A 25,293-nucleotide genomic window follows, 5' to 3' on the forward strand; every position below is an offset into this window, starting at 1 on the left:
AGAAAACTCATTTTCTTCTCAGAACCATGCCGGCAGTGAGGAAAACCCCGGCAACAACAATGCTTTTCAGGTAGCTTCGGGGCCGCATGAACGGAGCTTTCATAATGGGAAAAGAAGCCTTATGCCATCAGTCTCCAATTTCTAGGTTGACACGCAGCATACACGCAGGACCAGAGCTTACTGTCTCTACGCAGTGTTCTGGTACTGAAACGGTTGCTTAAGCAAAGTCCATAGGAGTCTTGGAAAGCTTACTACCGTGAAACTAAAGCAGAACTGCGAAGAAGGCCTCATGGAGCTGCTGCACGCCTCCCGTTTTGCCAGCATAATCAGGGCCTTACTTCGAGGCTAGTGCTCACATTGACTTTCACGTTTGGTATAGAGCAGAGCAGGGTGAGCTTCCAACTAGGAACTGGAAGCACAAGGTTTCTTTCGAGAAAACTCATTTTCTTCTATGTGCCATGCCGGCTGTAAGTAAAAGCACGGTAACAACAGTGCTTTTCAGGGAGCTTCGGGGCCGCATCAACGGAGCTTTCAAAACGGAAAAACAATTCTTGTGCCATCAGTCTCTAATTTCTAGGTTGACACGCAGCATACACGCAGGAGCAGAGCTTCCTGGTTCTACGCAGTGTTCTGGTACTGAAACGGGTGCTGAAGCAAGTCCGCTAGGAGTGTTGAAAAGTTTACTACCTTGAAACTAAAGCAGAACAACGATGAAGGCCTCATGGAGCTGCTGCACGCCTCTCGTTTTGCAAGGATAATCAGGGCCTTACTTCGAAGCTTGGGCTCACGTTGACTTTCACTTTAGGTATAGCGCAGAGCAGGGTGAGCTTCCAACAAGGAACTGGAAACCCAAGGTTTCTTAGGAGAAAACTCATTTTCTTCTCAGAACCATGCCGGCAGTGAGGAAAACCCCGGCAACAACAATGCTTTTCAGGTAGCTTCGAGGCCGCATGAACGGAGCTTTCATAATGGGAAAAGAAGCCTTATGCCATCAGTCTCCAATTTCTAGGTTGACACGCAGCATACACGCAGGACCAGAGCTTACTGTCTCTACGCAGTGTTCTGGTACCGAAACGGTTGCTTAAGCAAAGTCCCTAGGAGTCTTGGAGAGCTTACTACCGTGAAACTAAAGCAGAACAGCGATGAAGGCCTCATGGAGCTGCTGCACGCCTCCTGTTTTGCCAGGATAATCAGGGCCTTACTTCGAGGCTAGTGCTCACATTGACTTTCACGTTTGGTATAGAGCAGAGCAGGGTGAGCTTCCAACTAGGAACTGGAAGCACAAGGTTTCTTTCGAGAAAACTCATTTTCTTCTATGTGCCATGCCGGCTGTAAGTAAAAGCACGGTAACAACAGTGCTTTGCAGGAAGCTTCGAGGCAGCATGAATGGAGCTTTCAAAATGGGAAAACAAGCCTTGTGCCATCAGTCTCTAATTTCTAGGTTGACACGCAGCATACACGCAGGAGCAGAGCTTCCTGGTTCTACGCAGTGTTCTGGTACTGAAACGGGTCCTGAAGCAAGGCCCCTAGGAGTGTTGAAAAGCTTACTACCTTGAAACTAAAGCAGAACAACGATGAAGGCCTCATGGAGCTGCTGTACGCCTCTTGTTTTGCAAGGATAATCAGGGCCTTACTTCGAAGCTTGGGCTCACGTTGACTTTCACTTTAGGTATAGCGCAGAGCAGGGTGAGCTTCCAACAAGGAACTGGAAACCCAAGGTATTTAGGAGAAAACTCATTTTCTTCTCAGAACCATGCTGGCAGTGAGGAAAACCCCGGCAACAACAATGCTTTTCAGGTAGCTTCGAGGCCGCATGAACGGAGCTTTCATAATGGGAAAAGAAGCCTTATGCCATCAGTCTCCAATTTCTAGGTTGACACGCAGCATACACGCAGGACCAGAGCTTACTGTCTCTACGCAGTGTTCTGGTACCGAAACGGTTGCCTAAGCAAAGTCCCTAGGAACGTTGGAAAGCTTACTACCGTGAAACTAAAGCAGAACAGCGATGAAGGCCTCAGGGAGCTGCTGCACGCCTCCCGTTTTGCCAGCATAATCAGGGCCTTACTTCGAGGCTAGTGCTCACATTGACTTTCACGTTTGGTATAGAGCAGAGCAGGGTGAGCTTCCAACTAGGAACTGGAAGCACAAGGTTTATTTCGAGAAAACTCATTTTCTTCTATGAACCATGCCGGCTGTAAGTAAAAGCACGGTAACAACAGTGCTTTTCAGGGAGCTTCGGGGCCGCATCAACGGAGCTTTCATCATGGGAAAACTAGCCTTGTGCCATCAGTCTCTACTTTCTAGGTTGACACGCAGCATACACGCAGGAGCAGAGCTTCCTGGTTCTACGCAGTGTTCTGGTACTGAAACGGGTGCTGAAGCAAGTCCGCTAGGAGTGTTGAAAAGCTTACTACCTTGAAACTAAAGCAGAACAACGATGAAGGCCTCATGGAGCTGCTGCACGCCTCTCGTTTTGCAAGGATAATCAGGGCCTTACTTCGAAGCTTGGGCTCACGTTGACTTTCACTTTAGGTATAGCGCAGAGCAGGGTGAGCTTCCAACAAGGAACTGGAAACCCAAGGTTTCTTAGGAGAAAACTCATTTTCTTCTCAGAACCATGCCGGCAGTGAGGAAAACCCCGGCAACAACAATGCTTTTCAGGTAGCTTCGAGGCCGCATGAACGGAGCTTTCATAATGGGAAAAGAAGCCTTATGCCATCAGTCTCCAATTTCTAGGTTGACACGCAGCATACACGCAGGACCAGAGCTTACTGTCTCTACGCAGTGTTCTGGTACCGAAACGGTTGCCTAAGCAAAGTCCCTAGGAACGTTGGAAAGCTTACTACCGTGAAACTAAAGCAGAACAGCGATGAAGGCCTCAGGGAGCTGCTGCACGCCTCCCGTTTTGCCAGCATAATCAGGGCCTTACTTCGAGGCTAGTGCTCACATTGACTTTCACGTTTGGTATAGAGCAGAGCAGGGTGAGCTTCCAACTAGGAACTGGAAGCACAAGGTTTCTTTCGAGAAAACTCATTTTCTTCTATGTGCCATGCCGGCTGTAAGTAAAAGCACGGTAACAACAGTGCTTTGCAGGAAGCTTCGAGGCAGCATGAATGGAGCTTTCAAAATGGGAAAACAAGCCTTGTGCCATCAGTCTCTAATTTCTAGGTTGACACGCAGCATACACGCAGGAGCAGAGCTTCCTGGTTCTACGCAGTGTTCTGGTACTGAAACGGGTGCTGAAGCAAGGCCCCTAGGAGTGTTGAAAAGCTTACTACCTTGAAACTAAAGCAGAACAACGATGAAGGCCTCATGGAGCTGCTGCACGCCTCTCGTTTTGCAAGGATAATCAGGGCCTTACTTCGAAGCTTGGGCTCACGTTGACTTTCACTTTAGGTATAGCGCAGAGCAGGGTGAGCTTCCAACAAGGAACTGGAAACCCAAGGTTTCTTAGGAGAAAACTCATTTTCTTCTCAGAACCATGCCGGCAGTGAGGAAAACCCCGGCAACAACAATGCTTTTCAGGTAGCTTCGAGGCCGCATGAACGGAGCTTTCATAATGGGAAAAGAAGCCTTATGCCATCAGTCTCCAATTTCTAGGTTGACACGCAGCATACACGCAGGACCAGAGCTTACTGTCTCTACGCAGTGTTCTGATACCGAAACGGTTGCTTCAGCAAAGTCCCTAGGAACGTTGGAAAGCTTACTACCGTGAAACTAAAGCAGAACAGCGATGAAGGCCTCATGGAGCTGCTGCACGCCTCCCGTTTTGCCAGCATAATCAGGGCCTTACTTCGAGGCTAGTGCTCACATTGACTTTCACGTTTGGTATAGAGCAGAGCAGGGTGAGCTTCCAACTAGGAACTGGAAGCACAAGGTTTCTTTCGAGAAAACTCATTTTCTTCTATGAACCATGCCGGCTGTAAGTAAAAGCACGGTAACAACAGTGCTTTGCAGGGAGCTTCGGGGCCGCATCAACGGAGCTTTCATAAAGGGAAAACTAGCCTTGTGCCATCAGTCTCTAATTTCTAGGTTGACACGCGCATACACGCAGGAGCAGAGCTTCCTGGTTCTACGCAGTGTTCTGGTACTGAAACGGGTGCTGAAGCAAGGCCCCTAGGAGTGTTGAAAAGCTTACTACCTTGAAACTAAAGCAGAACAACGATGAAGGCCTCATGGAGCTGCTGCACGCCTCTCGTTTCGCAAGGATAATCAGGGCCTTACTTCGAAGCTTGGGCTCACGTTGACTTTCACTTTAGGTATAGCGCAGAGCAGGGTGAGCTTCCAACAAGGAACTGGAAACCCAAGGTTTCTTAGGAGAAAACTCATTTTCTTCTCAGAACCATGCCGGCAGTGAGGAAAACCCCGGCAACAACAATGTTTTTCAGGTAGCTTCGAGGCCGCATGAACGGAGCTTTCATAATGGGAAAAGAAGCCTTATGCCATCAGTCTCCAATTTCTAGGTTGACACGCAGCATACACGCAGGACCAGAGCTTACTGTCTCTATGCAGTGTTCTGATACCGAAACGGTTGCTTCAGCAAAGTCCCTAGGAACGTTGGAAAGCTTACTACCGTGAAACTAAAGCAGAACAGCGATGAAGGCCTCATGGAGCTGCTGCACGCCTCCCGTTTTGCCAGCATAATCAGGGCCTTACTTCGAGGCTAGTGCTCACATTGACTTTCACGTTTGGTATAGAGCAGAGCAGGGTGAGCTTCCAACTAGGAACTGGAAGCACAAGGTTTCTTTCGAGAAAACTCATTTTCTTCTATGAACCATGCCGGCTGTAAGTAAAAGCACGGTAACAACAGTGCTTTTCAGGGAGCTTCGGGGCCGCATCAACGGAGCTTTCATAATGGGAAAACTAGCCTTGTGCCATCAGTCTCTAATTTCTAGGTTGACACGCAGCATACACGCAAGAGCAGAGCTTCCTGGTTCTACGCAGTGTTCTGGTACTGAAACGGGTGCTGAAGCAAGGCCCCTAGGAGTGTTGAAAAGCTTACTACCTTGAAACTAAAGCAGAACAACGATGAAGGCCTCATGGAGCTGCTGCACGCCTCTCGTTTCGCAAGGATAATCAGGGCCTTACTTCGAAGCTTGGGCTCACGTTGACTTTCACTTTAGGTATAGCGCAGAGCAGGGTGAGCTTCCAACAAGGAACTGGAAACCCAAGGTTTCTTAGGAGAAAACTCATTTTCTTCTCAGAACCATGCCGGCAGTGAGGAAAACCCCGGCAACAACAATGCTTTTCAGGTAGCTTCGAGGCCGCATGAACGGAGCTTTCATAATGGGAAAAGAAGCCTTATGCCATCAGTCTCCAATTTCTAGGTTGACACGCAGCATACACGCAGGACCAGAGCTTACTGTCTCTACGCAGTGTTCTGGTACCGAAACGGTTGCCTAAGCAAAGTCCCTAGGAGTCTTGGAAAGCTTACTACCGTGAAACTAAAGCAGAACAGCGATGAAGGCCTCATGGAGCTGCTGCACGCCTCCCGTTTTGCCAGCATAATCAGGGCCTTACTTCGAGGCTAGTGCTCACATTGACTTTCACGTTTGGTATAGAGCAGAGCAGGGTGAGCTTCCAACTAGGAACTGGAAGCACAAGGTTTCTTTCGAGAAAACTCATTTTCTTCTATGAACCATGCCGGCTGTAAGTAAAAGCACGGTAACAACAGTGCTTTTCAGGGAGCTTCGGGGCCGCATCAACGGAGCTTTCATCATGGGAAAACTAGCCTTGTGCCATCAGTCTCTACTTTCTAGGTTGACACGCAGCATACACGCAGGAGCAGAGCTTCCTGGTTCTACACAGTGTTCTGGTACTGAAACGGGTGCTGAAGCAAGGCCCCTAGGAGTGTTGAAAAGCTTACTACCTTGAAACTAAAGCAGAACAACGATGAAGGCCTCATGGAGCTGCTGCACGCCTCTCGTTTTGCAAGGATAATCAGGGCCTTACTTCGAAGCTTGGGCTCACGTTGACTTTCACTTTAGGTATAGCGCAGAGCAGGGTGAGCTTCCAACAAGGAACTGGAAACCCAAGGTTTCTTAGGAGAAAACTCATTTTCTTCTCAGAACCATGCCGGCAGTGAGGAAAACCCCGGCAACAACAATGCTTTTCAGGTAGCTTCGAGGCCGCATGAACGGAGCTTTCATAATGGGAAAAGAAGCCTTATGCCATCAGTCTCCAATTTCTAGGTTGACACGCAGCATACACGCAGGACCAGAGCTTACTGTCTCTACGCAGTGTTCTGGTACCGAAACGGTTGCCTAAGCAAAGTCCCTAGGAGTCTTGGAAAGCTTACTACCGTGAAACTAAAGCAGAACAGCGATGAAGGCCTCATGGAGCTGCTGCACGCCTCCCGTTTTGCCAGCATAATCAGGGCCTTACTTCGAGGCTAGTGCTCACATTGACTTTCACGTTTGGTATAGAGCAGAGCAGGGTGAGCTTCCAACTAGGAACTGGAAGCACAAGGTTTCTTTCGAGAAAACTCATTTTCTTCTATGAACCATGCTGGCTGTAAGTAAAAGCACGGTAACAACAGTGCTTTTCAGGGAGCTTCGGGGCCGCATCAACGGAGCTTTCATCATGGGAAAACTAGCCTTGTGCCATCAGTCTCTACTTTCTAGGTTGACACGCAGCATACACGCAGGAGCAGAGCTTCCTGGTTCTACGCAGTGTTCTGGTACTGAAACGGGTGCTGAAGCAAGGCCCCTAGGAGTGTTGAAAAGCTTACTACCTTGAAACTAAAGCAGAACAACGATGAAGGCCTCATGGAGCTGCTGCACGCCTCTCGTTTTGCAAGGATAATCAGGGCCTTACTTCGAAGCTTGGGCTCACGTTGACTTTCACTTTAGGTATAGCGCAGAGCAGGGTGAGCTTCCAACAAGGAACTGGAAACCCAAGGTTTCTTAGGAGAAAACTCATTTTCTTCTCAGAACCATGCCGGCAGTGAGGAAAACCCCGGCAACAACAATGCTTTTCAGGTAGCTTCGAGGCCGCATGAACGGAGCTTTCATAATGGGAAAAGAAGCCTTATGCCATCAGTCTCCAATTTCTAGGTTGACACGCAGCATACACGCAGGACCAGAGCTTACTGTCTCTACGCAGTGTTCTGGTACCGAAACGGTTGCCTACGCAAAGTCCCTAGGAACGTTGGAAAGCTTACTACCGTGAAACTAAAGCAGAACAGCGATGAAGGCCTCAGGGAGCTGCTGCACGCCTCCCGTTTTGCCAGCATAATCAGGGCCTTACTTCGAGGCTAGTGCTCACATTGACTTTCACGTTTGGTATAGAGCAGAGCAGGGTGAGCTTCCAACTAGGAACTGGAAGCACAAGGTTTCTTTCGAGAAAACTCATTTTCTTCTATGTGCCATGCCGGCTGTAAGTAAAAGCACGGTAACAACAGTGCTTTGCAGGAAGCTTCGAGGCAGCATGAATGGAGCTTTCAAAACGGAAAAACAATTCTTGTGCCATCAGTCTCTAATTTCTAGGTTGACACGCAGCATACACGCAGGAGCAGAGCTTCCTGGTTCTACGCAGTGTTCTGGTACTGAAACGGGTGCTGAAGCAAGTCCGCTAGGAGTGTTGAAAAGCTTACTACCTTGAAACTAAAGCAGAACAACGATGAAGGCCTCATGGAGCTGCTGCACGCCTCTCGTTTTGCAAGGATAATCAGGGCCTTACTTCGAAGCTTGGGCTCACGTTGACTTTCACTTTAGGTATAGCGCAGAGCAGGGTGAGCTTCCAACAAGGAACTGGAAACCCAAGGTTTCTTAGGAGAAAACTCATTTTCTTCTCAGAACCATGCCGGCAGTGAGGAAAACCCCGGCAACAACAATGCTTTTCAGGTAGCTTCGAGGCCGCATGAACGGAGCTTTCATAATGGGAAAAGAAGCCTTATGCCATCAGTCTCCAATTTCTAGGTTGACACGCAGCATACACGCAGGACCAGAGCTTACTGTCTCTACGCAGTGTTCTGGTACCGAAACGGTTGCTTAAGCAAAGTCCCTAGGAGTCTTGGAGAGCTTACTACCGTGAAACTAAAGCAGAACAGCGATGAAGGCCTCATGGAGCTGCTGCACGCCTCCCGTTTTGCCAGCATAATCAGGGCCTTACTTCGAGGCTAGTGCTCACATTGACTTTCACGTTTGGTATAGAGCAGAGCAGGGTGAGCTTCCAACTAGGAACCGGAAGCACAAGGTTTCTTTCGAGAAAACTCATTTTCTTCTATGTGCCATGCCGGCTGTAAGTAAAAGCACGGTAACAACAGTGCTTTGCAGGAAGCTTCGAGGCAGCATGAATGGAGCTTTCAAAATGGGAAAACAAGCCTTGTGCCATCAGTCTCTAATTTCTAGGTTGACACGCAGCATACACGCAGGAGCAGAGCTTCCTGGTTCTACGCAGTGTTCTGGTACTGAAACGGGTCCTGAAGCAAGGCCCCTAGGAGTGTTGAAAAGCTTACTACCTTGAAACTAAAGCAGAACAACGATGAAGGCCTAATGGAGCTGCTGTACGCCTCTTGTTTTGTAAGGATAATCAGGGCCTTACTTCGAAGCTTGGGCTCACGTTGACTTTCACTTTAGGTATAGCGCAGAGCAGGGTGAGCTTCCAACAAGGAACTGGAAACCCAAGGTTTCTTAGGAGAAAACTCATTTTCTTCTCAGAACCATGCCGGCAGTGAGGAAAACCCCGGCAACAACAATGCTTTTCAGGTAGCTTCGAGGCCGCATGAATGGAGCTTTCATAATGGGAAAAGAAGCCTTATGCCATCAGTCTCCAATTTCTAGGTTGACACGCAGCATACATGCAGGACCAGAGCTTACTGTCTCTACGCAGTGTTCTGGTACCGAAACGGTTGCCTAAGCAAAGTCCCTAGGAGTCTTGGAGAGCTTACTACCGTGAAACTAAAGCAGAACAGCGATGAAGGCCTCATGGAGCTGCTGCACGCCTCCCGTTTTGCCAGCATAATCAGGGCCTTACTTCGAGGCTAGTGCTCACATTGACTTTCACGTTTGGTATAGAGCAGAGCAGGGTGAGCTTCCAACTAGGAACTGGAAGCACAAGGTTTCTTTCGAGAAAACTCATTTTCTTCTACGTGCCATGCCGGCTGTAAGTAAAAGCACGGTAACAAAAGTGTTTTGCAGGAAGCTTCGAGGCAGCATGAATGGAGCTTTCAAAACGGAAAAACAATTCTTGTGCCATCAGTCTCTAATTTCTAGGTTGACACGCAGCATACACGCAGGAGCAGAGCTTCCTGGTTCTACGCAGTGTTCTGGTACTGAAACGGGTGCTGAAGCAAGTCCGCTAGGAGTGTTGAAAAGCTTACTACCTTGAAACTAAAGCAGAACAACGATGAAGGCCTCATGGAGCTGCTGCACGCCTCTCGTTTTGCAAGGATAATCAGGGCCTTACTTCGAAGCTTGGGCTCACGTTGACTTTCACTTTAGGTATAGCGCAGAGCAGGGTGAGCTTCCAACAAGGAACTGGAAACCCAAGGTTTCTTAGGAGAAAACTCATTTTCTTCTCAGAACCATGCCGGCAGTGAGGAAAACCCCGGCAACAACAATGCTTTTCAGGTAGCTTCGAGGCCGCATGAACGGAGCTTTCATAATGGGAAAAGAAGCCTTATGCCATCAGTCTCCAATTTCTAGGTTGACACGCAGCATACACGCAGGACCAGAGCTTACTGTCTCTACGCAGTGTTCTGGTACCGAAACGGTTGCTTAAGCAAAGTCCCTAGGAGTCTTGGAGAGCTTACTACCGTGAAACTAAAGCAGAACAGCGATGAAGGCCTCATGGAGCTGCTGCACGCCTCCCGTTTTGCCAGCATAATCAGGGCCTTACTTCGAGGCTAGTGCTCACATTGACTTTCACGTTTGGTATAGAGCAGAGCAGGGTGAGCTTCCAACTAGGAACTGGAAGCACAAGGTTTCTTTCGAGAAAACTCATTTTCTTCTATGTGCCATGCCGGCTGTAAGTAAAAGCACGGTAACAACAGTGCTTTGCAGGAAGCTTCGAGGCAGCATGAATGGAGCTTTCAAAATGGGAAAACAAGCCTTGTGCCATCAGTCTCTAATTTCTAGGTTGACACGCAGCATACACGCAGGAGCAGAGCTTCCTGGTTCTACGCAGTGTTCTGGTACTGAAACGGGTCCTGAAGCAAGGCCCCTAGGAGTGTTGAAAAGCTTACTACCTTGAAACTAAAGCAGAACAACGATGAAGGCCTCATGGAGCTGCTGCACGCCTCTCGTTTCGCAAGGATAATCAGGGCCTTACTTCGAAGCTTGGGCTCACGTTGACTTTCACTTTAGGTATAGCGCAGAGCAGGGTGAGCTTCCAACAAGGAACTGGAAACCCAAGGTTTCTTAGGAGAAAACTCATTTTCTTCTCAGAACCATGCCGGCAGTGAGGAAAACCCCGGCAACAACAATGCTTTTCAGGTAGCTTCGAGGCCGCATGAACGGAGCTTTCATAATGGGAAAAGAAGCCTTATGCCATCAGTCTCCAATTTCTAGGTTGACACGCAGCATACACGCAGGACCAGAGCTTTCACTCTCTACGCAGTGTTCTGATACCGAAACGGTTGCTTCAGCAAAGTCCCTAGGAACGTTGGAAAGCTTACTACCGTGAAACTAAAGCAGAACAGCGATGAAGGCCTCATGGAGCTGCTGCACGCCTCCCGTTTTGCCAGCATAATCAGGGCCTTACTTCGAGGCTAGTGCTCACATTGACTTTCACGTTTGGTATAGAGCAGAGCAGGGTGAGCTTCCAACTAGGAACTGGAAGCACAAGGTTTCTTTCGAGAAAACTCATTTTCTTCTATGTGCCATGCCGGCTGTAAGTAAAAGCACGGTAACAACAGTGCTTTGCAGGAAGCTTCGAGGCAGCATGAATAGAGCTTTCAAAATGGGAAAACAAGCCTTGTGCCATCAGTCTCTAATTTCTAGGTTGACACGCAGCATACACGCAGGAGCAGAGCTTCCTGGTTCTACGCAGTGTTCTGGTACTGAAACGGGTCCTGAAGCAAGGCCCCTAGGAGTGTTGAAAAGCTTACTACCTTGAAACTAAAGCAGAACAACGATGAAGGCCTCATGGAGCTGCTGTACGCCTCTCGTTTTGCAAGGATAATCAGGGCCTTACTTCGAAGCTTGGGCTCACGTTGACTTTCACTTTAGGTATAGCGCAGAGCAGGGTGAGCTTCCAACAAGGAACTGGAAACCCAAGGTTTCTTAGGAGAAAACTCATTTTCTTCTCAGAACCATGCCGGCAGTGAGGAAAACCCCGGCAACAACAATGCTTTTCAGGTAGCTTCGAGGCCGCATGAACGGAGCTTTCATAATGGGAAAAGAAGCCTTATGCCATCAGTCTCCAATTTCTAGGTTGACACGCAGCATACACGCAGGACCAGAGCTTACTGTCTCTACGCAGTGTTCTGATACCGAAACGGTTGCTTCAGCAAAGTCCCTAGGAACGTTGGAAAGCTTACTACCGTGAAACTAAAGCAGAACAGCGATGAAGGCCTCATGGAGCTGCTGCACGCCTCCCGTTTTGCCAGCATAATCAGGGCCTTACTTCGAGGCTAGTGCTCACATTGACTTTCACGTTTGGTATAGAGCAGAGCAGGGTGAGCTTCCAACTAGGAACTGGAAGCACAAGGTTTCTTTCGAGAAAACTCATTTTCTTCTATGAACCATGCCGGCTGTAAGTAAAAGCACGGTAACAACAGTGCTTTTCAGGGAGCTTCGGGGCCGCATCAACGGAGCTTTCATAATGGGAAAACTAGCCTTGTGCCATCAGTCTCTAATTTCTAGGTTGACACGCGCATACACGCAGGAGCAGAGCTTCCTGGTTCTACGCAGTGTTCTGGTACTGAAACGGGTGCTGAAGCAAGGCCCCTAGGATTGTTGAAAAGCTTACTACCTTGAAACTAAAGCAGAACAACGATGAAGGCCTCATGGAGCTGCTGCACGCCTCTCGTTTCGCAAGGATAATCAGGGCCTTACTTCGAAGCTTGGGCTCACGTTGACTTTCACTTTAGGTATAGCGCAGAGCAGGGTGAGCTTCCAACAAGGAACTGGAAACCCAAGGTTTCTTAGGAGAAAACTCATTTTCTTCTCAGAACCATGCCGGCAGTGAGGAAAACCCCGGCAACAACAATGCTTTTCAGGTAGCTTCGAGGCCGCATGAACGGAGCTTTCATAATGGGAAAAGAAGCCTTATGCCATCAGTCTCCAATTTCTAGGTTGACACGCAGCATACACGCAGGACCAGAGCTTACTGTCTCTACGCAGTGTTCTGATACCGAAACGGTTGCTTCAGCAAAGTCCCTAGGAACGTTGGAAAGCTTACTACCGTGAAACTAAAGCAGAACAGCGATGAAGGCCTCATGGAGCTGCTGCACGCCTCCCGTTTTGCCAGCATAATCAGGGCCTTACTTCGAGGCTAGTGCTCACATTGACTTTCACGTTTGGTATAGAGCAGAGTAGGGTGAGCTTCCAACTAGGAACTGGAAGCACAAGGTTTCTTTCGAGAAAACTCATTTTCTTCTATGAACCATGCCGGCTGTAAGTAAAAGCACGGTAACAACAGTGCTTTTCAGGGAGCTTCGGGGCCGCATCAACGGAGCTTTCATAATGGGAAAACTAGCCTTGTGCCATCAGTCTCTAATTTCTAGGTTGACACGCAGCATACACGCAGGAGCAGAGCTTCCTGGTTCTACGCAGTGTTCTGGTACTGAAACGGGTGCTGAAGCAAGGCCCCTAGGAGTGTTGAAAAGCTTACTACCTTGAAACTAAAGCAGAACAACGATGAAGGCCTCATGGAGCTGCTGCACGCCTCTCGTTTTGCAAGGATAATCAGGGCCTTACTTCGAAGCTTGGGCTCACGTTGACTTTCACTTTAGGTATAGCGCAGAGCAGGGTGAGCTTCCAACAAGGAACTGGAAACCCAAGGTTTCTTAGGAGAAAACTCATTTTCTTCTCAGAACCATGCCGGCAGTGAGGAAAACCCCGGCAACAACAATGCTTTTCAGGTAGCTTCGAGGCCGCATGAACGGAGCTTTCATAATGGGAAAAGAAGCCTTATGCCATCAGTCTCCAATTTCTAGGTTGACACGCAGCATACACGCAGGACCAGAGCTTACTGTCTCTACGCAGTGTTCTGGTACCGAAACGGTTGCCTAAGCAAAGTCCCTAGGAGTCTTGGAAAGCTTACTACCGTGAAACTAAAGCAGAACAGCGATGAAGGCCTCATGGAGCTGCTGCACGCCTCCCGTTTTGCCAGGATAATCAGGGCCTTACTTCGAGGCTAGTGCTCACATTGACTTTCACGTTTGGTATAGAGCAGAGCAGGGTGAGCTTCCAACTAGGAACTGGAAGCACAAGGTTTCTTTCGAGAAAACTCATTTTCTTCTATGAACCATGCCGGCTGTAAGTAAAAGCACGGTAACAACAGTGCTTTTCAGGGAGCTTCGGGGCCGCATCAACGGAGCTTTCATCATGGGAAAACTAGCCTTGTGCCATCAGTCTCTACTTTCTAGGTTGACACGCAGCATACACGCAGGAGCAGAGCTTCCTGGTTCTACGCAGTGTTCTGGTACTGAAACGGGTGCTGAAGCAAGGCCCCTAGGAGTGTTGAAAAGCTTACTACCTTGAAACTAAAGCAGAACAACGATGAAGGCCTCATGGAGCTGCTGCACGCCTCTCGTTTTGCAAGGATAATCAGGGCCTTACTTCGAAGCTTGGGCTCACGTTGACTTTCACTTTAGGTATAGCGCAGAGCAGGGTGAGCTTCCAACAAGGAACTGGAAACCCAAGGTTTCTTAGGAGAAAACTCATTTTCTTCTCAGAACCATGCCGGCAGTGAGGAAAACCCCGGCAACAACAATGCTTTTCAGGTAGCTTCGAGGCCGCATGAACGGAGCTTTCATAATGGGAAAAGAAGCCTTATGCCATCAGTCTCCAATTTCTAGGTTGACACGCAGCATACACGCAGGACCAGAGCTTACTGTCTATACGCAGTGTTCTGGTACCGAAACGGTTGCCTAAGCAAAGTCCCTAGGAACGTTGGAAAGCTTACTACCGTGAAACTAAAGCAGAACAGCGATGAAGGCCTCAGGGAGCTGCTGCACGCCTCCCGTTTTGCCAGCATAATCAGGGCCTTACTTCGAGGCTAGTGCTCACATTGACTTTCACGTTTGGTATAGAGCAGAGCAGGGTGAGCTTCCAACTAGGAACTGGAAGCACAAGGTTTCTTTCGAGAAAACTTATTTTCTTCTATGTGCCATGCCGGCTGTAAGTAAAAGCACGGTAACAACAGTGCTTTGCAGGAAGCTTCGAGGCAGCATGAATGGAGCTTTCAAAATGGGAAAACAAGCCTTGTGCCATCAGTCTCTAATTTCTAGGTTGACACGCAGCATACACGCAGGAGCAGAGCTTCCTGGTTCTACGCAGTGTTCTGGTACTGAAACGGGTGCTGAAGCAAGTCCGCTAGGAGTGTTGAAAAGCTTACTACCTTGAAACTAAAGCAGAACAACGATGAAGGCCTCATGGAGCTGCTGTACGCCTCTCGTTTCGCAAGGATAATCAGGGCCTTACTTCGAAGCTTGGGCTCACGTTGACTTTCACTTTAGGTATAGCGCAGAGCAGGGTGAGCTTCCAACAAGGAACTGGAAACCCAAGGTTTCTTAGGAGAAAACTCATTTTCTTCTCAGAACCATGCCGGCAGTGAGGAAAACCCCGGCAACAACAATGCTTTTCAGGTAGCTTCGAGGCCGCATGAACGGAGCTTTCATAATGGGAAAAGAAGCCTTATGCCATCAGTCTCCAATTTCTAGGTTGACACGCAGCATACACGCAGGACCAGAGCTTACTGTCTCTACGCAGTGTTCTGGTACCGAAACGGTTGCCTAAGCAAAATCCGTAGGAGTCTTGGAGAGCTTACTACCGTGAAACTAAAGCAGAACAGCGATGAAGGCCTCATGGAGCTGCTGCACGCCTCCCGTTTTGCCAGCATAATCAGGGCCTTACTTCGAGGCTAGTGCTCACATTGACTTTCACGTTTGGTATAGAGCAGAGCAGGGTGAGCTTCCAACTAGGAACTGGAAGCACAAGGTTTCTTTCGAGAAAACTCATTTTCTTCTATGAACCATGCCGGCTGTAAGTAAAAGCACGGTAACAACAGTGCTTTTCAGGGAGCTTCGGGGCCGCATCAACGGAGCTTTCATAATGGGAAAACTAGCCTTGTGCCATCAGTCTCTACTTTCTAGGTTGACACGCAGGAGCAGAGCTTCCTGGTTCTACGCAGTGTTCTGGTACTGAAACGGGTGCTGAAGCAAGGCCCCTAGGAGTGTTGAAAAGCTTACTACCTTGAAACTAAAACAGAACAACGATGAAGGCCTCATGGAGCTGCTGCACGCCTCTCGTTTCGCAAGGATAATCAGGGCCTTACTTCGAAGCTTGGGCTCACGTTGACTTCCACTTTAGTTATAGCGCAGAGCAGGGTGAGCTTCCAACAAGGAACTGGAAACCCAAGGTTTCTTAGGAGAAAACTCATTTTCTTCTCAGAACCATGCCGGCAGTGAGGAAAACCCCGGCAACAACAATGCTTTTCAGGTAGCTTCGAGGCCGCATGAACGGAGCTTTCATAATGGGAAAAGAAGCTTTATGCCATCAGTCTCCAATTTCTAGGTTGACACGCAGCATACACGCAGGACCAGAGCTTACTGTCTCTACGCAGTGTTCTGGTACCGAAACGGTTGCCTAAGCAAAGTCCCTAGGAACGTTGGAAAGCTTACTACCGTGAAACTAAAGCAGAACAGCGATGAAGGCCTCATGGAGCTGCTGCACGCCTCCCATTTTGCCAGCATAATCAGGGCCTTACTTCGAGGCTAGTGCTCACATTGACTTTCACGTTTGGTATAGAGCAGAGCAGGGTGAGCTTCCAACTAGGAACTGGAAGCACAAGGTTTCTTTCGAGAAAACTCATTTTCTTCTACGTGCCATGCCGGCTGTAAGTAAAAGCACGGTAACAAAAGTGTTTTGCAGGAAGCTTCGAGGCAGCATGAATGGAGCTTTCAAAACGGAAAAACAATTCTTGTGCCATCAGTCTCTAATTTCTAGGTTGACACGCAGCATACACGCAGGAGCAGAGCTTCCTGGTTCTACGCAGTGTTCTGGTACTGAAACGGGTGCTGAAGCAAGTCCGCTAGGAGTGTTGAAAAGCTTACTACCTTGAAACTAAAGCAGAACAACGATGAAGGCCTCATGGAGCTGCTGCACGCCTCTCGTTTTGCAAGGATAATCAGGGCCTTACTTCGAAGCTTGGGCTCACGTTGACTTTCACTTTAGGTATAGCACAGAGCAGGGTGAGCTTCCAACAAGGAACTGGAAACCCAAGGTTTCTTAGGAGAAAACTCATTTTCTTCTCAGAACCATGCCGGCAGTGAGGAAAACCCCGGCAACAACAATGCTTTTCAGGTAGCTTCGAGGCCGCATGAAAGGAGCTTTCATAATGGGAAAAGAAGCCTTATGCCATCAGTCTCCAATTTCTAGGTTGACACGCAGCATACACGCAGGACCAGAGCTTACTGTCTCTACGCAGTGTTCTGGTACCGAAACGGTTGCCTAAGCAAAGTCCCTAGGAGTCTTGGAGAGCTTACTACCGTGAAACTAAAGCAGAACAGCGATGAAGGCCTCATGGAGCTGCTGCACGCCTCCCGTTTAGCCAGCATAATCAGGGCCTTACTTCGAGGCTAGTGCTCACATTGACTTTCACGTTTGGTATAGAGCAGAGCAGGGTGAGCTTCCAACTAGGAACTGGAAGCACAAGGTTTCTTTCGAGAAAACTCATTTTCTTCTACGTGCCATGCCGGCTGTAAGTAAAAGCACGGTAACAAAAGTGCTTTGCAGGAAGCTTCGAGGCAGCATGAATGGAGCTTTCAAAACGGAAAAACAATTCTTGTGCCATCAGTCTCTAATTTCTAGGTTGACACGCAGCATACACGCAGGAGCAGAGCTTCCTGGTTCTACGCAGTGTTCTGGTACTGAAACGGGTGCTGAAGCAAGTCCGCTAGGAGTGTTGAAAAGCTTACTACCTTGAAACTAAAGCAGAACAACGATGAAGGCCTCATGGAGCTGCTGTACGCCTCTCGTTTCGCAAGGATAATCAGGGCCTTACTTCGAAGCTTGGGCTCACGTTGACTTTCACTTTAGGTATAGCGCAGAGCAGGGTGAGCTTCCAACAAGGAACTGGAAACCCAAGGTTTCTTAGGAGAAAACTCATTTTCTTCTCAGAACCATGCCGGCAGTGAGGAAAACCCCGGCAACAACAATGCTTTTCAGGTAGCTTCGAGGCCGCATGAACGGAGCTTTCATAATGGGAAAAGAAGCCTTATGCCATCAGTCTCCAATTTCTAGGTTGACACGCAGCATACACGCAGGACCAGAGCTTACTGTCTCTACGCAGTGTTCTGGTACCGAAACGGTTGCCTAAGCAAAATCCGTAGGAGTCTTGGAGAGCTTACTACCGTGAAACTAAAGCAGAACTGCGATGAAGGCCTCATGGAGCTGCTGCACGCCTCCCGTTTTGCCAGCATAATCAGGGCCTTACTTCGAGGCTAGTGCTCACATTGACTTTCACGTTTGGTATAGAGCAGAGCAGGGTGAGCTTCCAACTAGGAACTGGAAGCACAAGGTTTCTTTCGAGAAAACTCATTTTCTTCTATGAACCATGCCGGCTGTAAGTAAAAGCACGGTAACAACAGTGCTTTTCAGGGAGCTTCGGGGCCGCATCAACGGAGCTTTCATAATGGGAAAACTAGCCTTGTGCCATCAGTCTCTACTTTCTAGGTTGACACGCAGGAGCAGAGCTTCCTGGTTCTACGCAGTGTTCTGGTACTGAAACGGGTGCTGAAGCAAGGCCCCTAGGAGTGTTGAAAAGCTTACTACCTTGAAACTAAAGCAGAACAACGATGAAGGCCTCATGGAGCTGCTGCACGCCTCTCGTTTCGCAAGGATAATCAGGGCCTTACTTCGAAGCTTGGGCTCACGTTGACTTCCACTTTAGGTATAGCGCAGAGCAGGGTGAGCTTCCAACAAGGAACTGGAAACCCAAGGTTTCTTAGGAGAAAACTCATTTTCTTCTCAGAACCATGCCGGCAGTGAGGAAAACCCCGGCAACAACAATGCTTTTCAGGTAGCTTCGAGGCCGCATGAACGGAGCTTTCATAATGGGAAAAGAAGCTTTATGCCATCAGTCTCCAATTTCTAGGTTGACACGCAGCATACACGCAGGACCAGAGCTTACTGTCTCTACGCAGTGTTCTGGTACCGAAACGGTTGCCTAAGCAAAGTCCCTAGGAACGTTGGAAAGCTTACTACCGTGAAACTAAAGCAGAACAGCGATGAAGGCCTCATGGAGCTGCTGCACGCCTCCCATTTTGCCTGCATAATCAGGGCCTTACTTCGAGGCTAGTGCTCACATTGACTTTCACGTTTGGTATAGAGCAGAGCAGGGTGAGCTTCCAACTAGGAACTGGAAGCACAAGGTTTCTTTCGAGAAAACTCATTTTCTTCTACGTGCCATGCCGGCTGTAAGTAAAAGCACGGTAACAAAAGTGTTTTGCAGGAAGCTTCGAGGCAGCATGAATGGAGCTTTCAAAACGGAAAAACAATTCTTGTGCCATCAGTCTCTAATTTCTAGGTTGACACGCAGCATACACGCAGGAGCAGAGCTTCCTGGTTCTACGCAGTGTTCTGGTACTGAAACGGGTGCTGAAGCAAGTCCGCTAGGAGTGTTGAAAAGCTTACTACCTTGAAACTAAAGCAGAACAACGATGAAGGCCTCATGGAGCTGCTGCACGCCTCTCGTTTTGCAAGGATAATCAGGGCCTTACTTCGAAGCTTGGGCTCACGTTGACTTTCACTTTAGGTATAGCGCAGAGCAGGGTGAGCTTCCAACAAGGAACTGGAAACCCAAGGTTTCTTAGGAGAAAACTCATTTTCTTCTCAGAACCATGCCGGCAGTGAGGAAAACCCCGGCAACAACAATGCTTTTCAGGTAGCTTCGAGGCCGCATGAAAGGAGCTTTCATAATGGGAAAAGAAGCCTTATGCCATCAGTCTCCAATTTCTAGGTTGACACGCAGCATACACGCAGGACCAGAGCTTACTGTCTCTACGCAGTGTTCTGGTACCGAAACGGTTGCCTAAGCAAAGTCCCTAGGAGTCTTGGAGAGCTTACTACCGTGAAACTAAAGCAGAACAGCGATGAAGGCCTCATGGAGCTGCTGCACGCCTCCCGTTTAGCCAGCATAATCAGGGCCTTACTTCGAGGCTAGTGCTCACATTGACTTTCACGTTTGGTATAGAGCAGAGCAGGGTGAGCTTCCAACTAGGAACTGGAAGCACAAGGTTTCTTTCGAGAAAACTCATTTTCTTCTACGTGCCATGCCGGCTGTAAGTAAAAGCACGGTAACAAAAGTGCTTTGCAGGAAGCTTCGAGGCAGCATGAATGGAGCTTTCAAAACGGAAAAACAATTCTTGTGCCATCAGTCTCTAATTTCTAGGTTGACACGCAGCATACACGCAGGAGCAGAGCTTCCTGGTTCTACGCAGTGTTCTGGTACTGAAACGGGTGCTGAAGCAAGTCCGCTAGGAGTGTTGAAAAGCTTACTACCTTGAAACTAAAGCAGAACAACGATGAAGGCCTCATGGAGCTGCTGCACGCCTCTCGTTTTGCAAGGATAATCAGGGCCTTACTTCGAAGCTTGGGCTCACGTTGACTTTCACTTTAGGTATAGCGCAGAGCAGGGTGAGCTTCCAACAAGGAACTGGAAACCCAAGGTATTTAGGAGAAAACTCATTTTCTTCTCAGAACCATGCTGGCAGTGAGGAAAACCCCGGCAACAACAATGCTTTTCAGGTAGCTTCGAGGCCGCATGAACGGAGCTTTCATAATGGGAAAAGAAGCCTTATGCCATCAGTCTCCAATTTCTAGGTTGACACGCAGCATACACGCAGGACCAGAGCTTACTGTCTCTACGCAGTGTTCTGGTACCGAAACGGTTGCCTAAGCAAAGTCCCTAGGAACGTTGGAAAGCTTACTACCGTGAAACTAAAGCAGAACAGCGATGAAGGCCTCAGGGAGCTGCTGCACGCCTCCCGTTTTGCCAGCATAATCAGGGCCTTACTTCGAGGCTAGTGCTCACATTGACTTTCACGTTTGGTATAGAGCAGAGCAGGGTGAGCTTCCAACTAGGAACTGGAAGCACAAGGTTTCTTTCGAGAAAACTCATTTTCTTCTATGTGCCATGCCGGCTGTAAGTAAAAGCACGGTAACAACAGTGCTTTGCAGGAAGCTTCGAGGCAGCATGAATGGAGCTTTCAAAATGGGAAAACAAGCCTTGTGCCATCAGTCTCTAATTTCTAGGTTGACACGCAGCATACACGCAGGAGCAGAGCTTCCTGGTTCTACGCAGTGTTCTGGTACTGAAACGGGTGCTGAAGCAAGGCCCCTAGGAGTGTTGAAAAGCTTACTACCTTGAAACTAAAGCAGAACAACGATGAAGGCCTCATGGAGCTGCTGTACGCCTCTCGTTTTGCAAGGATAATCAGGGCCTTACTTCGAAGCTTGGGCTCACGTTGACTTTCACTTTAGGTATAGCGCAGAGCAGGCTGAGCTTCCAACAAGGAACTGGAAACCCAAGGTTTCTTAGGAGAAAACTCATTTTCTTCTCAGAACCATGCCGGCAGTGAGGAAAACCCCGGCAACAACAATGCTTTTCAGGTAGCTTCGAGGCCGCATGAACGGAGCTTTCATAATGGGAAAAGAAGCCTTATGCCATCAGTCTCCAATTTCTAGGTTGACACGCAGCATACACGCAGGACCAGAGCTTACTGTCTCTACGCAGTGTTCTGGTACCGAAACGGTTGCTTAAGCAAAGTCCCTAGGAGTCTTGGAGAGCTTACTACCGTGAAACTAAAGCAGAACAGCGATGAAGGACTCATGGAGCTGCTGCACGCCTCCCGTTTTGCCAGGATAATCAGGGCCTTACTTCGAGGCTAGTGCTCACATTGACTTTCACGTTTGGTATAGAGCAGAGCAGGGTGAGCTTCCAACTAGGAACTGGAAGCACAAGGTTTCTTTCGAGAAAACTCATTTTCTTCTATGAACCATGCCGGCTGTAAGTAAAAGCACGGTAACAACAGTGCTTTTCAGGGAGCTTCGGGGCCGCATCAACGGAGCTTTCATAATGGGAAAACTAGCCTTGTGCCATCAGTCTCTACTTTCTAGGTTGACACGCAGCATACACGCAGGAGCAGAGCTTCCTGGTTCTACGCAGTGTTCTGGTACTGAAACGGGTGCTGAAGCAAGGCCCCTAGGAGTGTTGAAAAGCTTACTACCTTGAAACTAAAGCAGAACAACGATGAAGGCCTCATGGAGCTGCTGCACGCCTCTCGTTTTGCAAGGATAATCAGGGCCTTACTTCGAAGCTTGGGCTCACGTTGACTTTCACTTTAGGTATAGCGCAGAGCAGGGTGAGCTTCCAACAAGGAACTGGAAACCCAAGGTTTCTTAGGAGAAAACTCATTTTCTTCTCAGAACCATGCCGGCAGTGAGGAAAACCCCGGCAACAACAATGCTTTTCAGGTAGCTTCGAGGTCGCATGAACGGAGCTTTCATAATGGGAAAAGAAGCCTTATGCCATCAGTCTCCAATTTCTAGGTTGACACGCAGCATACATGCAGGACCAGAGCTTACTGTCTCTACGCAGTGTTCTGGTACCGAAACGGTTGCTTAAGCAAAGTCCCTAGGAGTCTTGGAAAGCTTACTACCGTGAAACTAAAGCAGAACAGCGATGAAGGCCTCATGGAGCTGCTGCACGCCTCCCGTTTTGCCAGCATAATCAGGGCCTTACTTCGAGGCTAGTGCTCACATTGACTTTCACGTTTGGTATAGAGCAGAGCAGGGTGAGCTTCCAACTAGGAACTGGAAGCACAAGGTTTCTTTCGAGAAAACTCATTTTCTTCTATGAACCATGCCGGCTGTAAGTAAAAGCACGGTAACAACAGTGCTTTTCAGGGAGCTTCGGGGCCGCATCAACGGAGCTTTCATCATGGGAAAACTAGCCTTGTGCCATCAGTCTCTACTTTCTAGGTTGACACGCAGCATACACGCAGGAGCAGAGCTTCCTGGTTCTACGCAGTGTTCTGGTACTGAAACGGGTGCTGAAGCAAGGCCCCTAGGAGTGTTGAAAAGCTTACTACCTTGAAACTAAAGCAGAACAACGATGAAGGCCTCATGGAGCTGCTGCACGCCTCTCGTTTTGCAAGGATAATCAGGGCCTTACTTCGAAGCTTGGGCTCACGTTGACTTTCACTTTAGGTATAGCGCAGAGCAGGGTGAGCTTCCAACAAGGAACTGGAAACCCAAGGTTTCTTAGGAGAAAACTCATTTTCTTCTCAGAACCATGCCGGCAGTGAGGAAAACCCCGGCAACAACAATGCTTTTCAGGTAGCTTCGAGGTCGCATGAACGGAGCTTTCATAATGGGAAAAGAAGCCTTATGCCATCAGTCTCCAATTTCTAGGTTGACACGCAGCATACACGCAGGACCAGAGCTTACTGTCTCTACGCAGTGTTCTGGTACCGAAACGGTTGCCTAAGCAAAGTCCCTAGGAACGTTGGAAAGCTTACTACCGTGAAACTAAAGCAGAACAGCGATGAAGGCCTCATGGAGCTGCTGCACGCCTCCCGTTTTGCCAGCATAATCAGGGCCTTACTTCGAGGCTAGTGCTCACATTGACTTTCACGTTTGGTATAGAGCAGAGCAGGGTGAGCTTCCAACTAGGAACTGGAAGCACAAGGTTTCTTTCGAGAAAACTCATTTTCTTCTATGTGCCATGCCGGCTGTAAGTAAAAGCACGGTAACAACAGTGCTTTGCAGGAAGCTTCGAGGCAGCATGAATGGAGCTTTCAAAATGGGAAAACAAGCCTTGTGCCATCAGTCTCTAATTTCTAGGTTGACACGCAGCATACACGCAGGAGCAGAGCTTCCTGGTTCTACGCAGTGTTCTGGTACTGAAACGGGTGCTGAAGCAAGGCCCCTAGGAGTGTTGAAAAGCTTACTACCTTGAAACTAAAGCAGAACAACGATGAAGGCCTCATGGAGCTGCTGTACGCCTCTCGTTTTGCAAGGATAATCAGGGCCTTACTTCGAAGCTTGGGCTCACGTTGACTTTCACTTTAGGTATAGCGCAGAGCAGGCTGAGCTTCCAACAAGGAACTGGAAACCCAAGGTTTCTTAGGAGAAAACTCATTTTCTTCTCAGAACCATGCCGGCAGTGAGGAAAACCCCGGCAACAACAATGCTTTTCAGGTAGCTTCGAGGCCGCATGAACGGAGCTTTCATAATGGGAAAAGAAGCCTTATGCCATCAGTCTCCAATTTCTAGGTTGACACGCAGCATACACGCAGGACCAGAGCTTACTGTCTCTACGCAGTGTTCTGGTACCGAAACGGTTGCTTAAGCAAAGTCCCTAGGAGTCTTGGAGAGCTTACTACCGTGAAACTAAAGCAGAACAGCGATGAAGGACTCATGGAGCTGCTGCACGCCTCCCGTTTTGCCAGGATAATCAGGGCCTTACTTCGAGGCTAGTGCTCACATTGACTTTCACGTTTGGTATAGAGCAGAGCAGGGTGAGCTTCCAACTAGGAACTGGAAGCACAAGGTTTCTTTCGAGAAAACTCATTTTCTTCTATGAACCATGCCGGCTGTAAGTAAAAGCACGGTAACAACAGTGCTTTTCAGGGAGCTTCGGGGCCGCATCAACGGAGCTTTCATCATGGGAAAACTAGCCTTGTGCCATCAGTCTCTACTTTCTAGGTTGACACGCAGCATACACGCAGGAGCAGAGCTTCCTGGTTCTACGCAGTGTTCTGGTACTGAAACGGGTGCTGAAGCAAGGCCCCTAGGAGTGTTGAAAAGCTTACTACCTTGAAACTAAAGCAGAACAACGATGAAGGCCTCATGGAGCTGCTGCACGCCTCTCGTTTTGCAAGGATAATCAGGGCCTTACTTCGAAGCTTGGGCTCACGTTGACTTTCACTTTAGGTATAGCGCAGAGCAGGGTGAGCTTCCAACAAGGAACTGGAAACCCAAGGTTTCTTAGGAGAAAACTCATTTTCTTCTCAGAACCATGCCGGCAGTGAGGAAAACCCCGGCAACAACAATGCTTTTCAGGTAGCTTCGAGGTCGCATGAACGGAGCTTTCATAATGGGAAAAGAAGCCTTATGCCATCAGTCTCCAATTTCTAGGTTGACACGCAGCATACATGCAGGACCAGAGCTTACTGTCTCTACGCAGTGTTCTGGTACCGAAACGGTTGCTTAAGCAAAGTCCCTAGGAGTCTTGGAAAGCTTACTACCGTGAAACTAAAGCAGAACAGCGATGAAGGCCTCATGGAGCTGCTGCACGCCTCCCGTTTTGCCAGCATAATCAGGGCCTTACTTCGAGGCTAGTGCTCACATTGACTTTCACGTTTGGTATAGAGCAGAGCAGGGTGAGCTTCCAACTAGGAACTGGAAGCACAAGGTTTCTTTCGAGAAAACTCATTTTCTTCTATGAACCATGCCGGCTGTAAGTAAAAGCACGGTAACAACAGTGCTTTTCAGGGAGCTTCGGGGCCGCATCAACGGAGCTTTCATCATGGGAAAACTAGCCTTGTGCCATCAGTCTCTACTTTCTAGGTTGACACGCAGCATACACGCAGGAGCAGAGCTTCCTGGTTCTACGCAGTGTTCTGGTACTGAAACGGGTGCTGAAGCAAGGCCCCTAGGAGTGTTGAAAAGCTTACTACCTTGAAACTAAAGCAGAACAACGATGAAGGCCTCATGGAGCTGCTGCACGCCTCTCGTTTTGCAAGGATAATCAGGGCCTTACTTCGAAGCTTGGGCTCACGTTGACTTTCACTTTAAGTATAGCGCAGAGCAGGGTGAGCTTCCAACAAGGAACTGGAAACCCAAGGTTTCTTAGGAGAAAACTCATTTTCTTCTCAGAACCATGCCGGCAGTGAGGAAAACCCCGGCAACAACAATGCTTTTCAGGTAGCTTCGAGGCCGCATGAACGGAGCTTTCATAATGGGAAAAGAAGCCTTATGCCATCAGTCTCCAATTTCTAGGTTGACACGCAGCATACACGCAGGATCAGAGCTTACTGTCTCTACGCAGTGTTCTGGTACTGAAACGGTTGCCTAAGCAAAGTCCCTAGGAACGTTGGAAAGCTTACTACCGTGAAAC

This window comes from Eubalaena glacialis, chromosome 16, assembly GCF_028564815.1.
Source record: "Eubalaena glacialis isolate mEubGla1 chromosome 16, mEubGla1.1.hap2.+ XY, whole genome shotgun sequence".
NCBI lineage: Eukaryota > Metazoa > Chordata > Mammalia > Artiodactyla > Balaenidae > Eubalaena > Eubalaena glacialis.